We start from the raw sequence: 15222 nt of genomic DNA on the forward strand, positions 1-15222 counted from the left end.
AAGGTGCCCACATTCGGATGGAGGACTACGATATTCAGAATTTGATGGCTTTAGATACCATTATTTGTTCACAATGCAAGGAACATGCATACATTCATGCAGATTCTTCATTACTTAATTTCTTTAAATACAATACAGGGCGATAATATTTGATGGCAACAATTTGAAAAATGAAACGTATGTTACATAAACTAAAAGCTTGAAATCCATCATTTTTTTCAAGAAATACTACATATATATGTTGAGTTTTTATATATACGAATGACGGTATGTAATAATATAAATCCAAACCTAGCAGAAACAGGTTTTAAATTCTATTAAGCGAACTTCTCCGAAGTATATGTCTTTGGGAAGAAATACTAATGATTTATTTCTTTTATGAACTAATATTTTATAACTATGTAATAATATAAATCCAAACCTAGCAGAAACAGGTTTTAAATTCTATTAAGCGAACTTCTCCGAAGTATATGTCTTTGGGAAGAAATACTAGTGATTTATTTCTTTTATAAACTCATCCACTGTCACTATTAAGAAAAGCAAAAAAATCACCCGTTGTTACTATTAAAAAAGCCTTCAGCGTTTAAATCAAATTTTAAAAGATATAGAAAGGGCTGATATTTACATGTTTATAAAGAATTTCATTTTTAAAATCATACCGTCTAACATCGCTGTAACGACCTGTTAACGCTGTAACCCAAAGTTTGGTTCGCTATATCCAATCTGCTAAAAAAGAAATCGACTGTCAAAATGACACAAATTTGATTAACTAATCACAAAAAGGCTGATTAGTATTGTCACGGCTCCCAAAATAAGTGACTAATAACTCTAATTTAAAAAATCTTACTAAATATTAATTGCAGGTATTATTACGTGCAATTGCTAAATTTCTTTTTCGTCGTCTTTCAGTTTTAACACCCGTTAATAATTTTGCACGGTAAATAATTCACAATAAGTCATTGTTTAGGCTCGTAACTCCAATTACACATTTCCTTTTAAAACACGTATTTCTAATTAGCATTTGTTCAAATAGTGGCTGACTACAGCTTCTTCGAATGCTTGGTACTTTTAAACTTTTTGGTCGTATCCAATTTTTTTTCCATGAGTAAAAATAATCAAGTGTCGACTTTTTCACGTGGTAACAACTGTAGATTTGGATAAACTCCATTCCTGGCAGATAGATTTGGGTATGTATATTATGTATACGTTTACCATTCGGCATATGCATGAATTTTTGACATCGAAAATTTTCTCAGTACAGAGTAAAGGGATTTAACTTATAAATTCTTGTATTCTTTGGGAGCATAAACTACAAACTTTAAAGAATTATCTTCTGGTCTTGTAAACATAGGAACACAAAGTCATAAGAAGAATGTATAAGACCCTTTTATTTGAACACAAAGAAATAAACAATGATCCAACTTTCGTTTACACAAGCCAGCACTTCTGGCTTAACTTAAATACGCAATGTTGAACTAATTCAAATGTAATAGATTAGCCTAACAACTCACATGATAATTGAGCAGAATCAAAACGCTAATAGTCAACAGATTGAACAGAATCAAAACGCTAATAGTCACGCTATAACGTGTCCTCAAGAAGGCAAAACACGCTCTAAAATTAACTTGCGTAACCTGCGTCTGAATAAACTCTCGTTATCTCACTTACATTCTGGCATGAGAAACTCTGGCATGAATTTCTGGGTGAAAAGAGAGTCACAGAAAAGTAAATGATCTTAAAGCTAACTATTAGTTAAAAATAAATAGATATATATAACTATAAGAATGTGTGAGTAATAATAAACTATAAGAGTGTGCGAAAACTAATAAAAAATATAAGAAAACACAAACTATAAGAAATAACTGTAAGAAAAAAACAAAAATAACAAACACAAAAGACTGAACAAAATAAAAAAAAGAATGTGTGGAGTTTATATAAGACTAAAAAAAGCAATAAGAATGTGTGAAGGTTTCTGGTGGAAAATATGATAAGTAAAGAAAATTTCATCAGTAATCGGACTTGTCTAATATCCAGTCAGAATATACCCATTTCCTGATTTTCTCCAAGACATGTATAATTGCAAAGCAAAAGTGAAATAACATATATAAAGAATACCCTAAATCTTACAGAATATCTAAAACAAGCGCCCACCCCCATTCAGGAGATAGAACTTCGATAGCCTTTTAAATACTGAAACAAAAACAAAAAAAAAAAAAAAAAAAAAATCGGGAAGGATAAGAAATTCACAAGAAGTAGAAGAATCAACTTATAAACACGACTGTGGCGAAATAAGGCAACTGAACAGTTATTTTGGTTAAATAAAGAACACATTTATTTTAAGAGACTGTAAGAGTATTCCGGAAAAATATCTCTCAGCAGAAAAATAATACACATAAAAATCTTAATAAAAGTTACTAAATGGAATAAGTTTTCCTACTATTAACTGTAATAAGTTAATGTAACAGAAACTCACCTTTACATGCGAAAGTTGAAAACATTACAATCGTCTACCGTCAGATCTTATCTTCCAAAAAAATGGTTTCATGAGCGCTCTCATCAAACAAACGATTTCAGAAGCTATTAAACACAACGCATTTAATACTTAAATAAACCTCATGAAGAGTCTTCACACTAAAATGTGTTTGTTAATGCGAGTTTTATTTAAATGCTGGTAAAATTATGGCTTTTTTCAGAACGAAGAGATGACAGACAGCTTTAGCCGAAATAAACATTATAGCATATCTAAATTCGATCCATTTTCTCGCAGTTTGCAAAAGGAATTAAGTGAAGGGCCTTGTTTGACAACAGTCTCAGGGGCACGAGCCCCTCGTGACCGAGCCCACGCGATCTCCATATCGTGGTTCGGTGAGCAGTTAATAAGTTTGCCGTTTTCCTTCTCCGACCTCCCTATGGGTCCGGTTGCGGCCGGATATCAACAGCTTGCCGCTTCGTGGATGCCGGAAGCGAGTCTGGCAGAATGATCGAGTTATGGGGGTAATCGAGTTAAATGCCTCGCTTTCTTTAGGGAAGGCGACCTTAATTGAATAAATGTGGAATGTGCTAGTCTTCCAAGTAAGTCTTTAAGACTTAGGACTGCACAGAACAATTTTCGTTAACTGCTGTGATATTAAGAATAAAAATATTATAAAAAACATTCAAAGTTATCTGAAGATAAATAGAGCAACTCGCATGGTATTTAAAAGCTATAGAATTCTAATTATAGAATGAAGCAGCAGAAACTTACGCAATTTTTGGCAACTCTATAAATCGAAGGCCACAGACTCTATAGATATAAAATTATGAATGTAAAAAAATTCACCAATCTACATAGCACTGTATTCCTTTCAAACTTTCTTGTTCTTAACTTTTCTTCGTGATTTGCACTTATATTTAGCCGTAAGAATATATATATATATATGTATAATATCCCCCGTAACAATATATTTCTTATGGGGATATGGGTTTGTTCGGTTTGGGTGTAAATATTGCAGGGCATGTCAACATGAAATGATTTCGAGTAATTAAGAAATGGGTTGGATTAGAACATAGGCCACGAAGCATCACAAATTTCATCCTGTTTCAGAGGGATGTTCGCAAAATTATGCATGCAGTGCTATTATTAAAACGTCCTTGAATTGTGAATGCTAAGGGAAAATGTTGGACATACTTTGCTTTCTTGATTCACTGCATCCGTTTAAGATTTACATATTATGAGCTGGAGCACGATCTTAATGACTATAATACACTGAAGGTTAAAAGTAACTCCTTTACTTAATGAGTATAATACACTGAAGGTTAAAAGTAACTCCTTTACTTAATGAGTATAATACACTGAAGGTTAAAAGTAACTCCTTTACTTAATGAGTATAATACACTAAAGGTTAAAAGTAACTCCTTTACTTAATGTGTATAATACACTGAAAATTAAAAGTAACTCATTTACTTAATGAGTATAATATACTGTACAGTATAATACACTGAAGGTTAAAAGTAACTGCTTTACTTAATGAGTATAATATACTGTACAGTATAATACACTGAAGGTTAAAAGTAACTGCTTTACTTAATGAGTATAATATACTGAAAAGTTAACGTAACTCCTTTACTTAATGACTATAATATACTGTACTTAATGAGTATAATATACTGAAGGTTATAAGAAACTCACCTTACTTCATAAGTATAATATACCGTACTTAACGAGTATAATATACTGAAGGTTATAAGAAACTCACTTACTTAATGAGTACAATTTACTGTACTTAATGATTATAATTTACTGAAGGTTATAAGAAACTCATTTACTTTGTAGGGTCGACTTGCTTATATTCTCAGTAACAACTGTACGTGTAGTAAATTCGTGTAGGAGCTACACAGGAGAATTGTTAAAAGTACCCTTTATTAAACTCTTTAGAATTTACAATGCGTCAACTCGGCGCTAACACACTACGCCTTCCTTGGGCGGTAACTGAAATCACAGAACTAAACTGAAAATTCAAGACGTTCACAAGTAGTTTAATTTAAGCTAGAGGACTCATATATTCTTGCCTTAAACCCGCCTCGAAAACTAGTGGCAGCAATTAAATACTGTTATGCCAAGTAAACCAGCAATAACACCGGGAGTGGAAGCTTACGCAACAGAGGTGACGGCAATAGCCTAATTCTCTCTCTCTAACTTTCCTTCTAAAATTCGGTATTTAAACTCTTTCTCCACAGGGTAGAATTTGCATTCCTTCACGCACACTACTAAATTTAAATATTTTGGCATTGACAATTAGGGAAATAAAGGCTCATAAGAAAGGATATGAAATTAAATGAAATTGGTTATTTAAAATAAACATAAATCCCTACAACTTAATAAGCATAATATACTTATAAGGCTAAAAGAAACTAACATACTTAATGTGTATAATATACTGAACTAAACTGAAAATTCAAGACTCACTTATGCATAATGAGTATAATATACTGCACTTAATGAGTATAATATAGTGAAGGTTAAAAGAAATTCCATTAATAGTTAATATACTGTATTTAATGACTATAATATACTAAGAGCAAATGTTTCACGTGTTCCGCTTTTTTCCTTTTAGTGGCAAGATTAACATCACCAAGTGACCATGAGCTGTATCACGGCCTTAATGAGTATAATATTCTGAAGGTTCAGAAAAACTTACTTAGTGAGTATAATATACGATAGTTAATGGGTTTAATGTTGAAAACATTTTTTAATGTAAGTCTACTATAACGGGAAACATTTCAAACAATGCAATCAAAATTAGCAGAGAATTAAGTTACCTGTGATGGTAATCACAACATATTCTAAAGATAATTTGATTTTGCTTGAAGTTAAAAGTTTCATTTTTTAATTCCCTGTACGAAGTAAAGGAAGTATTGTAATCACAAAAAAATTTGGTTATTATATTTCAACGAATATACTCATTTCGAACGCTCTCGAAACCATAAACGATGTTTTTGCGTGACATCTGTACGTACGTACAGAATAAAGGATTGTTTTTGCCTAAAAGGATTTAAAATGGATTCAAAAGAGATTTTTTTTCTTCACCTCTGTACGTACGTATGTACTATGTATCTCGCATAACTCAGGAACGAGTAGCTACAGAACGTTGAAATTTTATATATGGGACTGCTATAACATATAGTTGTGCACCCCGTTTTCGTTGAAATTGGTTGCACCAATCGTAGACCCAGGTAACAGAGTAGAGGTATATATGTCTATATATATATATTTCCACTCTGTTACCTGGTTCGATGAGCTTAGTTTTTTTATTCTTATATGTCAGTAGACTGTGCATTTTTTGCCTTAAATGTCATTCAATTATGTGGCTTTTACCTTCCGATTAGCGTTTTGATACCTTTAGTTAATCTGCACGCAATGGTTGTAGAATTACCAACAATTTAATACTTTAAGTGACGGCAATTGCCTAATTCTCTCTCTCTAACTTTCCTTCTAAAATTCGGTATTTAAACTCTTTCTCCACAGGGTAGAATTTGCATTCCTTCACGCACACTACTAAATTTAAATATTTTGGCATAAATGACGGTTTGTTAGGGTTAAAAAACAAACCGTCATTTATTTACGTCTGAAACTCAGTAGAATAGGGAATTAAGAAAGTTTCTGCACCTTCAGTGTCTTTTTATCGAATGGGACCAAAAGTAAACTTTCAGTTTTGTGCACCGAAAAATCTGCCTTCTTCCCGCTGGCCAAATTGCTTGCTTTCAATTTTTAACTAAGCTCTAATTTTAATTGTAAAATTTGTTCTTTTTAAACTATTTTAATTGTATTTGGTGTTTTACATTTTTCTGTATTTTACAATTTTAAATCAAGAAGTTTTATGTATTTTTGCTTCGCCGCGAAATAAGAACTGAATTAATTAAATGAGAAATATACCTCTAATGTTTACGATAAAATAAAGAAATATGAGAGAATAAGAAAGAAATTTCCTAAGAAGTATGAGAATGAATATGAAATATGTTGTGTGAAATGAGAAAAATTGAACGAAAAATGAATAGGAAATAAGAGAGATATCAGGAACTTCTCTAAGAAGGAACTAGGAAAAGCGATAAATATAAGGAGCGTAATAATGTTAATTTTTGTATCCCGTATATTACATAGCTGGAAAAAACTATAAAATACAGTGACTTAAATTTAACAGATATAATGGGCGTGGAGGAAAAACCAGATTTTAAATGCGAATTTGTTTTTCCTGCAGGTTATCTTTTCTTACACACAAACAACTTTTTCAGTAATTGTAACACTGGCAGTTTACTACATAAAAATATTCCGATAGTCGATGTTTTTAGAAAGATACTACTACTTTTCTACCACTTTTTGCATGCTAATTTTATAAGGTTTTGGTTATTAAACCATTATCTTATTAATTAAACTATACCATACATTATCTGAAATCTACTATATTATCTACTAAGTCTGTAGTGGTTTTCATAGGTTACAGCCGAAAACGTCGCTGAGAAAACAACGCAAGGGGAAAACGCAGTTCTAAAATATCGTGGTAAAAAATAAAGTACCTACAAATCATCGCATGATGATAAGATCTCATAAACGCGTTTTTCAAATCGCATAGTGAAATATTATGTAACTGACTTAAGTCATAACTAACAAATCGGCTTCCAAAAATTGATTGCACGCTATACATGAAAATGTTAATGATACTTTCAGAACAAACGGAAACAAAACAAAATGTAATTTTCATTAAAACAATATAAAATAAACAAATGTTAAAGAAAATAATTTGATCATTAACTAAGTAATTTTTACAAAGGAAACATCAAGCAGTTATTTATATTCCTTTTTCTAAGCATTTTTAGGCTGTATTTTTCATGAAAAATCATCAGCTAATCTTTGTAACAAAAAAGCTTAAGTTACTAATGACCTTTTTAATTAACTATATAAATTTAAAATTCTAGTAAGCTTTTTAAGTTGCATTAATTTTTTACTCATTCTCAATTTTTAAATGCTTAAGTTTCCTTCTTATTTTTTCAGCAAAAATTTATTAGTTCGCTCAAATATATGAAATACAGAAGTAAAAGAATCCCTCTTTCCTTCTTGCTCTCTGTGATCTATATACGAACATAAGTTTACAACCTTCAAAACCTGAAAACGTATGTCTGCAATGTTATCGTCATGCGATAATTTGTAGGTACTTTATATTTTACAACGATATTTTTGTTGACGATGTTTTTAAACTGCGAAGCTTTATTTTCGACCACGATATTTTGTACCACGATGTTTTAGAACTGTGGTGTTTTCTCTTTGCGATGTTTTCTCCCATGATGTTTTGTACCAAGACGTTTTCTCCTTACCTTGTTTTCTCTGCGACGTTTTTGTCCGCGATGTTTTTGCCGCTACATTTTCGGCGGACACCGTTTTCATAGACGAGCAATAACTCGCCTGACAGTCTCAATAGGGACCAAGTAGTCAATCCCGTGAATGGAACAACTAGACAAGTTTGCTATAAAAATTCAAAACTAATCTCGATATGAAGAAAGCTATGTAGAACCACAAAATTAAGCTAAATGTGTGCATCCTTACTAATATTATAAATGCGAATGTGAGTTTGTGTGTTTGTTACACTTTCTCGCCTTAATTACTTAACCGATCATCATGAAATTTTCAAGAAATATTTTTGATATATTAGAAAAGGTTATAGGCTATAAAATGTCTTCTTAGGACTTTAATTAGCCGAGATATTAATTAAAAACTACGTTTCCCCTACATTTTTCACTTATTTTGTTGGTTTTTTCCCTATTAAAGGGATTTGGCTACGCGCCAATGAATTTTTTCACAAATATCTATGGAACGGCGGTTTGCTGAATTTCGAGACACATAATCCCTGATTTCGAAAATTCGTCGGAATCCATCGATACCTTTCTCATCTTCGTACGACTTTAATCAGCTGAAATATTAATTAAAAACTCTGAAAACGCTAATTTAAATGAGACTCAATAGCGACATTAGGGATTTTTTCTTAGGTCTTCCCGTGTGGGTCCAATAAATTGGTAATAAAAATTTAATTACTTTTGATCTAGTTATCCAAATTTCTCGAAATTTAGAAACTTGTGTAGCACTCTGAATGAGAGGAACATTGGTGGTGTAACTGATTTTGTCGCTTAATTATTTCGAGCTTAATCGCGGATGAAACAATACTCCGCTTGCTATTGTTAACTCTTTGTTGACAGGCTGCGAATTGAAAGCGACAGAGGGGGGAAGCTGGTATCCAGTCGACCGTTGGGTTGGCGAAAAGTCAAAGTTCACGGATTTACGCGCGGAAAATCATTTAAAAATTAATAACTTGATTTTTAAGTAACTTATTTGAAACAATTATCAACATTTCGAATTCTGTGATATATTTAATGTTTTGTTTCGTATTTTTTTATCTATACATTCGTTTTATAAATTTCTGTTATTGTTGCTTGAGAAATTGCATTTACATTATATATTTTTTACATTTTACTGTGTGCGATAACGATTATTGTTTTATCATTTTAAGGCGCTCGAATGTTCTTTATTTTTTAAAATAATCCTTTGGACAGGCGTAAATACGAAATATTCGGTGCCTATAGGTATTGAAAAAAGGCAGTAATTACTGAAATCTTACGCGGAGTGTATTTTAAAAATTCACGGGAAGTTGAAACTTATTTAAGGGCATCAACGCGAGCGAAGCCGCGGGTAAAGCTAGTTTATTATACTTTTTTTATATTTATCAGAGACAGAAAATTTATATCCCGCGTATCAACTGAGACATCGATGACAGTGAAACAGTTTTGGCTACGAAACCTTCAGTGGTAGGAAAAGGGGAGGTTAGTTTCTTTCATCGATACCATTTTTCTCATCCTCACGCTTTGTTAAGAGGTGATAATCCCATTATGCGCGCTATACTCACAGAACAACACCTAAGAGAAGTGGAAAAGCCTTATAAATATACAGAACAGGAAAGAGCTGCCCGCAGGAGAAAACTTTCGTCATCGGATAGACTAAAGTCTCTACCGCCCACTATTAAAGCTTAAATCACCCACTAGTGGGCGGCAGGAACCAGGCTGATTATTCCTGTCCTTGGAGGACGCGGCTTTAATCACTATGCCTGTAATGAGCTATATTGCATATAAGTTACTTTAGATCTAAAATGTGTGTTATTTTATATGTTTTTACAAGCTCAAAACATCTTTCATCGAAAGTCCATAAAGAGTTTTATCGATTAACAAATAGAAGTACGGATAAAAAGATCATGATTCCTTAGAAGTGATGACAGTCAGATAAGTTTGAGGATCATCGCTCTGTAAGGATTATGCTAATTTTATTAACAGTTAAATTTTAAGTTAAAGTTCCTTTCCTGTCGATTCTTAACTTCAATTTACTATTTCCGGCCAGAACATAGTTTTAGAATCACGTCTGAATACATAATGAGGAAGAGCGGTATTTAACCGCGAAGTTCTTCGGTCTTAGGGAGAGAGTTACCAGGTATTCTGTTTGCACGCTTCCGCCTTTTTAGCCTACTCTCTCGTAAATACTCTATTATTACGCTTCGCTGTACTTTAGGCCCTTGATAGCTTCGCAGTCAATCAGCGTTAAGGGGCCAACTTGGTTAGAATCTTGATAGCTTCGGTTATATCTCTTTAGTTTACATTAGTTTTAGTTTACTTCTTAGCCTCTTAAGTTCAAGTCCCAGTGTCGGCTTTTATTGTACACTCCAAGACGGAGTTCTGTTAAATCTTATTTGAATAATAAAGGGTTATTTACCCTTCCATCTTGTTGTTTCTTGTCACACGAACTCAAGCGATTATTCGCTTATTAGTTCTTAAGATTCTTCACGTTCAACTGAGCATTTACAAAGTGAGGAACTCTACAACTCTAGCCATTAACTTTTTAAGCACTGATATCTTTCAAATAATCAAACAATTCCTCTGCACTGCTAGCTTTTAAAATTAGATTTTTGCTGTATGTAATTCATTTAAATGCACTGCGATTCTAACAATTATAATGATTATTTTTAACACTACCATGATCATTAACTAATTTTTAGCTACTTTTTAAATGTTGCGCCTAACATTCAGTTTTACGAAAGCCACCCAGCCGGTATAGTTTTTAATGACCCTGACTGGTCATAGCGATTCGAATCTGTCATAGTGGGTTCAAATCCCGTAAAAGGCATGGTTATAACTGTCTGTTCCTTCATAGCAGGCAACAATAGCCATTTGTTAAGGGCTTCCATAGTGAAATGGCCAACACTTCCGACCCTTGTAGTGTCGGAAGGCTAATGGCTATTAAATAAAGCGCTCGGCCATTAAAAAAAACGTTCAGTTTTATTCCTATATAAACTACTGTATTGTTTTCTTTAATTACACTAATATCTACTGATGCTGCAATCTCCTATGTAAACTTATATCTTACATATTATCTTATATAGACCGTTAGCGAGCAATACATACTGGAAATAATATACTATAATTAAGATTAATGAAGTTATTGTACAAAAGAAGAATTTACTTCTTTAATTATATTGTTGCGAGCGTACGGGTTCGTAATAGATTGAATGCACAAGTCTGATAAAAAGTAAATAAAATTTATTCGTACCACCTGGATTTTTTCTCAAAGAAATTCGTACAATATCGCAGAATCACGCAAAATACTCATGAGCTACATTCTAAATTACTAAAACATTAAATAGAACGCAATCCAAAGCGAGGAAAATCCGATCTCATCTCGAATTCGCTGCAATCAACAAGTAACAGTTATCTAAACAACTACCGAGCTGAGATGTTTCTCACCGGCTTTTATAGCTTTTTAAATCGGTCACGAGAGATAGTTCTAGCAATTTCTGGAAAACAAAAAAGGGTAGAATTACTGTTACGGCTAACACACTAGTCAATTACACTTATTTGAATTAAATATAAATTAAAAGAGATATTTGTTTATTAAATGTTAAATTCACGTGCTCTTGTATTTTTAATTTTCCGGCGTAGCTTTCTCTTAATATTCGTCACGCGCTGCGTTGCACGGGGGAAATAAAACAATTTTAATTACAATTCTATTGAAAGTAGCCAACTAAATTCAAAATCCGTAACAATATGTATTATATAATTAGAGAAGTAATTTATATATATATAACATTACATATAGAATTTATATATAATATTATCTATATAAAATTTATATTCTATAAAAATTATAATGTATAAAATTATATTCCAAATATGTATATAAATTTGAATAGTCAATTTCAAATAACTAATTTTATTGTAGAAATAATTTTCCCTTCTTATATAAAACTTACGCATGGCCAGTCTGTTAAAGTCACTTACTTAACACTGGTATTTCGCCCTAGCTTCAATTTCTTGGTGGCCGAACTTGGTAGTTTCTAAATAGTTTCTTGGTGGTTAAGTTGTGCAGACGTATTCCTGTTTTCATTGTCACTATACTTTTCTAGAACCATTTTAGGCCAGCCGCCTAATATAGTTATTATAAAAAGAATAAATATATATGTGGTAATTCTAGCTGATGTCTCATTATTAAAATCAGATTCCGCTGACTACAGCGACCTTGAAGAAGACGCTTTGGTGCAAAGTTCACCCTCGACGCATAGCGTCGCCCAAACAGCCATTAATTACACTCCAGATGACTCTTTATGTAAACAAATGAGGCAAAAATTTCTCTTGAAAGTGCGCCTGCAAATTTATTGATATCGACTCACCCGCAAACACAGACTGTTCCGTTTCAATGTTTTGGCTTAAAGGACATTGTTGATTTGATCAAACCCTTTTCCTCTCGGGATAATTACAGCGTTGAAAATTTTATTTCTGACACAGAAGATATTTTTAATCTCTATGAAATCACGAATCCTGTACACCAAGTAATTTTTGTTAAAAAATGTCTTACAGGTCCAGCTTTAACATTAATTAGATCAATTCGTGGAATTACTAATTGGGAACAATTAAAACACCATTTATTAGATGAATTTTCGGAAAAAATTAATAGCCTTCAATTACATAAAATAATGGAATCTCGTCACATGAAGACATCTGAAACTTTACAAGAATATTTTTTAGCTATGAGAGACCTCTCACACAAAGGTTCTATGGATGATTCTTCTTTGATTGATTATGTTATTAGTGGTATTCCTGATTCATCAAACAATAAAATAATTTTATATGGTTGTAAATCCATTCCTGAATTTAAAAAAAAACTGAAGATTTATGAAAAACTCTTTAACAATTCAAAAAATATGAAGCAGAATACTCCAAAGAAATTTACAAATTCCTTTCCCAATGTTAAAATTGATGCTAAACGCACATCAGACACTCAACCAGTATGTTATTCCTGTGGTTTGAAAGGCCACAAAAGAAATACTTGTCCAAATAAATCTAACGGCAAATTCTGTTATGGCTGCCAAAATTATGGTCACATTCATTCTAACTGTCCCAAACGTTCTGGTAGTTCTACTACGGAATCTGCTAATTGTTCTACATCTGATAGTACTGTAAATGCACTTTCTGCTCAAAATTTTTCTAAAAAATCCTATGCATGTTGATATTCAACTTAAAGGAACTCAGTTAACTGCTCTCTATGACACTGGATCCCAAGCAACACTTATTACGGAGAAAACATACCGCAAAATTGGTTCTCCACCATTATATCCTTCCAGAATTACATTCTCAGGACTTGGCCGAGACACAGTTCAAAGTATTGGATTCTTTCAGGACTACATTCAAATTGAAAACACTATTTTACCTGCTAAAATCCATGTAGTAAAAAACTATATGATTCCTCTTGATGCCATTATTGGAATAGGCATTTTGAAACAAACTCAATTTACATTTGATAAAGATGGTATTCATTTATGCAATAATAATAATGATCAAATTTTTGTTAATGTTGCTAATGTTACTCATGATCACACATTTCCACCTGATCTTTCACACATCTCCAAATCGGAAATTCTCGAAGTTCAACATATCATTACTCCTCACCAACCACACGAAGTTAACACTGCTATGGAAGATTTTCAGAAAATAACAAAAAGTGAAAATCAGTTGAAGAAAACACGTAAGGAAAATGATGCTGCTGCACATGACGATTTAGAATTGGATTTAGATGATGACAGTTTGGATTTAGATGATGACAATTTGGATTTGGACGATCACGATCACAAAGATGATGCTGATACCAATCACGGAGCTCATGACGATGATGTTGATGAAGATGGTGATGACGCAGACGACGACATGGATCAAGATCATGATATTGATGATGACGACAATCATAACGCTAATGGTGCTGATGATGATGATGGCACTCATGAAGCTAATGAAGATGATTTTAATGATGTTGAATAAGATGACGTTGCTGTTGTTGATGAAGCTCATGTCAATGAAGATGATGCTGGTGACAACGTTGATGATGATGACAGTCATGAAGCTAATGATGATGATGATGTTGATAATGATCCAAACGTGCAGAATACTGAAGAAACTGGAGCCCACCAGCGGCCGAGCGGTAAAGACGCTGAACACTGGTAGTTCGGTCTGAGGTTCGAATCCCGCGAACGGGCTGGCTGCATGGGCGTTTTCGTGGTTTTCCCCATGTGTAACGTGTATACGAGCCAGTTTCCCTTAGAAAGTCCTCCACGAAAGGCATCCCTCCCTTTAGGCAGATAGCCCTCGTGTGCTTTGCCATAATTAAATACACCACACCACCACTGAAGAAACTGTGAAAAATCTACTGAATCAGTTTGAACAAGCATGTGCTAATCAAGCAAACGAGAAAACACCTGCTAAAAGTGCAGAAATTCCCAAAGAACAAAAAAATAATCCAAGGAAACTACTTGTCTCTGACATTCCAGTTGAAGCTTTTGAGGCAAAAAAGAATGCTGAAATACTTGGACGAAAAATTACTGTTTCAAACATTTTATCTGCTTCAAGCCCAAAGAAACGCAAAAAGAGAGCCTGGAAGTATAAACGAAGAAAATTTAAACGAACTTCAAAGATAATGAAATTGCTGACACAGCATGATGAAGAAAAAGCTGCATTATGCATTGAAACTCAACGGAACCTCCTCCGTTTACAGCAAGCACATATACGACAGTATAAGAAACGTCGCAAACTTGCCTGCAAATACGAAGTTGGACACCAAATGCCAATCCAGCCTGAACTGAAACTTCCACTTGGACTGAATCTTCGACTTGAACTGAAACTTGGACTTCAACTTCGTCCCAAATTCTTCGGTCCTTATGAGACAGTTCATCCCTCTGATTATTACGAAGTACGAAAGATACGCCATGATGACACCATTATGATATCAACCTGTACTGATAAGATGAACCGGTGGTGCACAAAGCTAACATCCGCTACCTAGACATTGATTTTTGTTTTCATTTTCTCTGCTTTTTGTTTTTTTTTCTTTCTTTTCAGATCAACCCCCAGGCGAGGACGCTCGGCAAGGCAGAATGGCCGTGTGGTAATTCGCTCCTACAACTCAACCTTCCTCCTTCCTAAATCTGGCAACAGCTACAGCAAGCTAGATGATTCTCGAAGCTGTGTGATAAGTTGACTTCTCCACTTCTGCGCGTGAGAGATGCTACGACGGCAACGTGGCTAACGGATCCTAAAAACTGTTACGTGGTAGTTAAGAGACTTTCAAACCCATTTATTGTGAGGATTACCACTATTGTGATGCCACCCTATGCT

General features: G+C 33.4%; 1 protein-coding gene across 2 annotated transcripts in view; it reads right to left on the reverse strand.

Annotated features, from left to right (window-relative positions):
* The window catches only part of LOC118202259 (helix-loop-helix protein 1-like), a 64101-nt gene that overhangs the window by 18113 nt on the left and 30766 nt on the right, over nucleotides 1-15222 (reverse strand). The window contains exon 1 of one of the 2 annotated variants that reach the window (XM_085817581.1): nucleotides 2474-2897. The exons of the other annotated variant lie outside the window; for it this stretch is intronic. The gene's annotated coding sequence lies outside the window, so the exon portion shown is untranslated. Of the gene's footprint in view, nucleotides 1-2473; nucleotides 2898-15222 lie in introns of those variants that run through there. 2 annotated transcript variants of the gene reach the window in all.

This window comes from Stegodyphus dumicola, chromosome 5 (assembly GCF_044657685.1).
Source record: "Stegodyphus dumicola isolate Sdum_Otavi_A_Nest chromosome 5, ASM4465768v1".
Lineage (NCBI taxonomy): Eukaryota > Metazoa > Arthropoda > Arachnida > Araneae > Eresidae > Stegodyphus > Stegodyphus dumicola.